At 40.3% G+C, this 7,170-nt stretch overlaps 1 pseudogene; it reads left to right on the top strand.

The window, feature by feature from the left end:
- Positions 1–664: 664 nt before the first annotated feature.
- Positions 665–2,940, top strand: LOC144632137 (uncharacterized; annotated as a pseudogene).
- Positions 2,941–7,170: the final 4,230 nt, after the last annotated feature.

Below are 7,170 nucleotides of genomic sequence, written 5' to 3'. Positions count from 1 at the left end.
GTTTAAAGTGTGATGAAAAACTGGAGTTTTCTTTATCTCAAACATTCGTTAGATGGGAAAAGTAATGCCTGTTGTTTTTGGAGAGTTAAAATGTCGTTTTTGGTACGAAAAAAGGCCAGCTACGATTTTCGAAAAGGCAACCGCGGCTCATAAATTCAGTATTTCGTTCCGTAAATTTTTTATGAGGTTTGAAAGTTCAGCTAGTGTTTCCGAACAGATATATTTTTCCTAGTGTTTAAAAATAAGTCATTAAATCACACAGAAAGGACACATTCCGACTACAATAATAAAATTTTCTCGTTGGGTGCCCTTGGCTCTCTACCAGCCATTGTTCTGGAGAAAGCCGAAAGTTTGGAATTCATGGTTATATGTTGCCTGGAAAGCTATGTCTTCAACAACACCCATGCAAAGTTTTGCAGCGAGTGAGACCGATTATAGCGAATTTCAGGCTTAGTTTCGACCGGCTGTCGTGTGTATCGAACGAAGCTTGTGTTCACCCTTGTAATATTTTAGGTAAGAGCTAACTTAAAATCATAGAACAGTCAAGAAACAATGCATAGAAAACATAATGTGACTGAAATTGCAGTTTATTTTCAATTTTGTACGACATTACTAGTAGCAACAAAGCTTCAAACAAATCCTTATAATATTTTGCCGCCGACATAACAGGCGGGTCATATATTTTGAGCCTGAGACCCCTGTGGTTTAACATCGGAATCGGACCTCACTTTTACTAACAAACCTCGCGGAAATTAGAAAGTAGATCTGCACTTCCGTGTACAAAAATAATCGAACAAAACGTTGCCTAAAAGAAAAAACAATCAAATGAAACAACACAGGAAGTTCAGACATATCGAAGACCATCACCGAGCTTTCAGTTGCTTTCAGTTGTTTCTTCCACTAAGCCAAGTGCCATTCAATTAAAAAACTGCATAACAGGGCTGCTATGCTGGATTTTAACCATTTCCAGTGGTGTACCAAGTGAGATGAGTAGCAGTACGCTGTTAGAGGTGTTTGGTCAAATCGTGTTCAGTTTTACAAGAGACGTGACAGAGCACTATAACCCAGAAGAACCTGAATTCACGGCAGAGTCTTTTGGCTACGATCCTCTACAAAGCACAGGTCGAGAATGGTATTATCTTCCTGTTGATGAGCTTATTTATCAAGAATACAGCAACAGAGAAATCACGAGCTTCCATTATCTGCCGTCTAGCCGTCTTAATGTAAGGCTTATAAACGCGTGCTCACCAGAGGAAAACGAAGAAACACAGGAGACAGAAGATGGAGATACAGCAATGGCTTGGAAGCGATTCAGACCATCCGCTCTCCGTACAGTTTGTAAATCAATGTACATGGGAGCTTTGATCTCACTGCTAACAACTATCATCATAGGTTCAGTATACATGCTGACCATATATCTGTCTTATAAAACTTTATTAGCCTGTGCATATCTTCCAAAGAAATTAATTCCAGTTCGAGTACAATGGATGAGAACAACTTCGGATTTAATTGCTTGCGCCATGTTTTACTGCTGGTCTTTCATAGATCTGTTATTACTTTTTCGCCCTTATCAGTTATATGGGCTAAAAGGAAAACTCATCCTTGTTTCTTGCGTTGTGTTCTGTTTGGACGCACTTTATCGTATCATTCTTCAGGCCGTAGGAAAACCTTATTACAGGTTACCTATTTCATATACTGTTCCAATGTATATTTTTTTTATTGTTAATATCACTTTAAAGTTCTATGTCGTCACAAGGTCTTTTAACCTGCGACCGGTAAAGGTAGCAATTCTGATTTGTAAAATGACAACTCCAATATGTCTTTTTGTCCCTGCCGCTTTCTTTATCACGACTTTTGTTTACCCAGCGTACAACAAACAAAACAAAGAAGGTAAACTGCTTATCGCACTCTTCGCTCCTCTCATTGGAGTCGTAATCAAAGTAATCTCGTGAATTTGTGTTCAGCGGTTATGGAACATCACTCATCCGGGATATTCGTACGTCTTATTAGCGCCGTCGTATTTTGGCTTAGCGGTCATGTTTCGAGTTTTGCAGGCGGAACTTGACACTTTGCAATCCATCGCTATTCTTGGAGTAATTCACGGCGCTGCAGAAGTCATAGAACAAAGCACCATGGTTGTGATTGATCACATTTGTCACGTGATTTGGAAAAGAACATCAGCTCCTTGGGGAAGTTTTCGTACTCCTCGCCGTGAGAGACTAATGGCTGATATCGCTATCATGAGCATGTTGACTGAATCAACTGCTATAGTGTCTGTTAACGGATTCTTATACTTGTATCAATTTACCTTATTCTCACTAAATTTCGCGAGTACTTAATTTCGCGAAAAATCAAGAGCCATATTTCGCGAGTACTTAATTTCGCGATTTTGAGAGGAAGGTACAATTGGAGTGTATTAAATTTCGCGATTTTTACCTATTCTTCAATATGAAGCTTTGACCTCAAACTGTAACAACATAATTAATATGAAAGTCATCGTAAAAACAGCAAACAAAACAATCTACACATAACAAAACATAGCGTATTTAACAGTCTAAATCCCTAATAGGTTCATCCACGACTGCAAGAGCGAGATTTTGAGGAACTTGGCGACAGAGAACAGTTCGAACAGTGCCACTGATAGAGTGGGAGATTAGTACTCGCGAAATTAAGTGAGAATAAGGTATTTACTTACAAAATGATTCCCTCATACATTTACTTCAGTCTTTTGTCGTTCACATTTCAGTTCAGCTGGTGATTGAGTGGTTTTTCACCAGCATGTCTCTAGCAATCGAGACTCGCTATCAAAATATGGCAGTAATGGCCGTTTGGGGAAGACAGTGGAAAAGACGCTTCCTAGTGGCAGCTGTAACTACAGTGCCTATAGCTGTATGGTCTCGTCAGCACAAACCTTTGGGAAATTGTACATGGGCGTTTTAATGATGTCACTAAGTCAGCCTTGCAAAATGCCGTTTTCTTGACACTTGTATAAACAATAGAAGTGACCGATGAACTAAAGGTTTCAGTTTATAGTAAGTAAGTCATAATAACTGGAACTAAGCAACCAAGCAAATTTTCATCGGACCATAATAATTTGTAAGTGTTCGCATTAATAAATGCCAGGCTCGATTTCCGTCGCTCTTTCGAGTCCAGGGTTTTCTCTACTGGTAATCGAGCCTATACGCCAATGCTCACTTTTGTTTTAAAATGTCACTTCTTGTCCAAACTGTAGAGCTACGTTCGAGGCACCTAGAGCGGTTTTCACTTAGCATCGAAATTAATTCGCGTTTGCTTTGGTTGTTGCTAAAATAGGAAGGAAGACTGAATTAGAATCGAACTTTCGGAAGACAAAACTAATCTGTTTTTCTCGTTGTTACAGCCAAAAGCTAAGGGACGACATGGTCTTTTCGTAAAATAGGAAGGAAGACTGAATTAGAATCGACTTTCGGAAGACAAAACTAATCTGTTTTTCTCGTTGTTACAGCCAAAAGCTAAGGAAAGAAACTTGTAACACGTGTAGCTTGTAAATTGGTAACAAAAAGTTAATGTGTATTAGCACAAAGTAATCATGTATAGTAAAATAGACGTTTTCTTTTTTTTCTTAATTACTTTACACTACTCGCCTCGATTAGGCCTTTGCTATCGGCGGGCAGCGTTATTTCTGTAACATATTTTTTATAGTAATAAATTCTTGAGTTTGAAGTCTTGAGTCTTGACTTTGTCAGAATGGAAAGAAGACTCTGTTAGAAAAGAAAGGCACGGTGGCTTAATGGTTAGTGCACTGAACTAACCATTCTGGGTTCGAGTTATCGCCAGGGTCACTGTGTTGTGTTCTTGTTCAATAACAACAAACGTTATCTGAAATTATGGAATTTTACATGCATTTTCAAATAACGAGAAATGAGCAAAATGTCCGTGCATATAAGAATAGTGATAGGAACGAATCCTGACAGTTACAACCTCCCCAAACCACGAGGGAGTAGGTTATGGATGGTAGGACTACTTTGAAATACTAGCAGTGACCAATAGTTAGGAAGTGCGGGCGGCCATGTTTGTTGCGAGATTGAGGATAGCGTGGGAGAAGCGAGGGAGACGCGCGAGGCTGCAGTTTCCTGCTGTTGATTTATGCAGTTGCTTAATTCAGTTCCTTCTAAGATCTATTTGATGGTATTCTTATGCGAATTTGCGCCCTAGAAATTTTAATTATTACTATTATAAGGGGCATAAATCTTATAAAAAATATGATTATGAAATGCATTATTATTATTAGTTGTTTTTGTTGATAATATTATTACTCTTACTATGATTTTTGTGCGGATTACACAAAGTGTGTAGAGAAGATTAGAGAAAAGATTGAAAATATTGTACAAATCACGGTGGCGTGAAACAGCGCAAAATCGCTTACAATACTGCAGAATTCCTAGGACAAAATGAACACTAGCAACGCCTTCAACGCTTTCCTTTACTTTTAATGTTAATAAACATACTCCTTTGTATTTTCTGAAGCATTGTAGTAACTTTCTAAATCTATAAACACAACTCAAAACAAAGCGGCTAAATAAACAACTGAAGCAAGTCACGATAAAAGATGGGTGTCAGATAACAACACGTGTGTGTCAAATCTGGTCGGCTGGAAAATGGAAGAAACTTAAAATAAACTCTATTTCATATAAATTTTCGGTTAAGAGGACGTCAAGAAATGTATTCAAAAGCGTCAAAATATCGAAAATTCCAAAGCCGTGCAATTCGGCAAACAAGAATTAATTTTTCACTTGTTCACGCTAAAGCGAAAGTTTTGATTTCAGCCAACGGCTTCTGCAGTCAATTATTCACTCAACGGCGTTATCGATCCTTCTGAAAATTCCATCCAAACATTACCATTTTGTTCTCAGAAGTCTTTAGAAGCCGCATTAAGTCTGTGTTCAAGTCTGTGATGTGCATTCAAAACGCATTTTGGAAGTGCTATAACACCATGTCCTCGCGGCCGTGGAAGGAAGATGAATCCTTCATCAGCAAGGTTTTAGCACTCTGTACTCGATGATTTCCATTTCACAGCTGTATTTTACCGAAAATTTGCAGTTTAGCATCCCGTTGCTTGTACAAGTAAACGCCGAACGTGACATGTACGTGCTTCGGAAAATTACATTCCTCAATATTCCTGTGCTATCAACATGGAATTCACGTGAACAATGGCCACGGACCTTGAACGCAACACTAGGGCCTTTGCTCCGCCGTTTGCCCACATACCATTCATTCCAGTTGGAGGAACAAAGGAATGACAAAAATGTGCCCACATTTTGCTTCAAGTCGGCTAAGAAAGTGCCGCTGACTCCAACAATAGTCTGCGGGCTCGCTTTTGCTCGCCCGCAATAAGGCTGTCAGCAAGTCCTTCGGTAGAAATGAAATCTTGAAGCTTTGAGGAGATTCAGTTCATTAACAAAGCTTTTCTTGACGTCGGGAATGCGTTGAGCCCAGCCAAGCCTTGAGTCATTTGTTATCCCTAAAAGTCTGCTCCAACTAACCCAGTTGATGGGTTCACCGCTTAGCTTCACAAGCGGCAAGGGGCCAATTGCAGGTTTTCTGGAATGGAGCATGACTTCGCATTTCTGTGGGTGGGGTGTAAGATGATTCTCAATGGCACCACCTGAAAAGCTTATTTAGGACACTGTTGATAGCTAAGGAGACCTGGTCTACAGACTCGCCCTTGCAGTAAACGGTGGTGTCGTCTGCATACATGAACGTGATGGCTAATGTTATCGCTGCTGGTAGTTTGCTAGTACAGAGTGCGAATAAGGTTAGGCCGAGTACTGATCCTTGCGGTATGCATTACTTAGGGTAAGCTGGTTGGGTCTGGTTGATTCTGTACCGTCGACATATGTAAACCGCCTTCTGTTTTTCAGGTAACTTTTAAGCCAGGCTAGTAGTGGGACCTTCAATACCGAAGTTATGCCTGAGCTTTCGTTCTAAAATTGTGTGGGAAACGCTGTCGAAATGTTTTTTAAGTCCACGAAAACGACGGCGACCATGAGGCCGGAGTCCAAAGTCTTCCTCAATGATTCAGTTCAAGGTGAACTAGTAAGAGTTCCTGATAAGGCCAGTGGTGATCGCTAATTAAGTTACTGCGAGTAAACGCGTGGGCGACAATGGCATCATTTATTTCACTCTCGATAATGATCTTACTTAGCATGCTGAGTAAAGATATCGGTCTACAGATATCGGTCCAGTAGAGTGCCCTAATTCTAAAATGTCTTATTCTTCGTTTTTATCGCATTATTCGTCGTTATTATTCGGTAAGACAATTTTTATCAAATAAAAATATTCAATTTGCCAAACTCAATCGATGTTTTTGTCAACTTTAACGACGACGTTCATCGGGGCATAGACGCCTGATTAACTAATTAATACGCTTTTCGCCATTCGAAATGGACAGGGGGAGGGGGCTCAGACCCCAGCCTCCATCCCCGAGCCCCGGCCCCTGCACGGTCCCTTGGCCAGCCCTTTGCATAAACCTAAGAAAGTGTTAGCAGCAAGGTCGCCATACATAAGTCGGTTACCAAGAAATTCAAACCAAGAAGACCGGCCAAATAGTAAGCTACTGTTTCAGTAAACGTTTAATAACGCAAATAACGGCTTGTCAACAAACTTGACTAAAACTCCAGCGGAGAAGCCGCCCAAGTTTTGTGAAAAAAACACTAATCAGTGGCGGATCTAGGGGAGGGGGGGGGGGAGGGTTTGAGGTGGCGGGCCCCCACCTTTTTCTTAGGCCAAACTAAGGTCCGAAGGGCCGAGAAAAAATATTTTCTAGAGCGCCCCCTCCTTTTATTTCAGGGTCTGGATGATCGGCCCCCCACTTACCTGAGGGTCTGGATCCGCCATTGCTAATCAATTAACCATCGAAAACCTTCGTCTTTGAATACTTTCTCTTATTTGTAAATACACCGGTTTAGGCACACATACTTTGCAGAAGTTGGTTCAAACATCGACCTGCCTTTACAGTCAATAATATTAGTGCAGATGTTTCGTCAAATGCCGATTTCATTTATAAAAGGCTTGACTGCAAAGTTCAATCAAAACTGAAGCTGTCGTTCTCTTTTGACTGCGTGTTAATGTCTTGATCAATTGTGTCAGTATGAGTAAAGTAGACTTTCACTCAGTGCATTTCCTGGAATT

Source organism: Oculina patagonica, chromosome 12 (genome assembly GCF_052425735.1).
Source record: "Oculina patagonica isolate OP01 chromosome 12, crgOcupat, whole genome shotgun sequence".
NCBI classification, from domain to species: Eukaryota; Metazoa; Cnidaria; class Anthozoa; order Scleractinia; family Oculinidae; genus Oculina; species Oculina patagonica.
The sequence above is the reverse complement of the archived record's forward strand: the minus strand, read 5'-3'. Positions and strand labels throughout refer to the sequence as shown.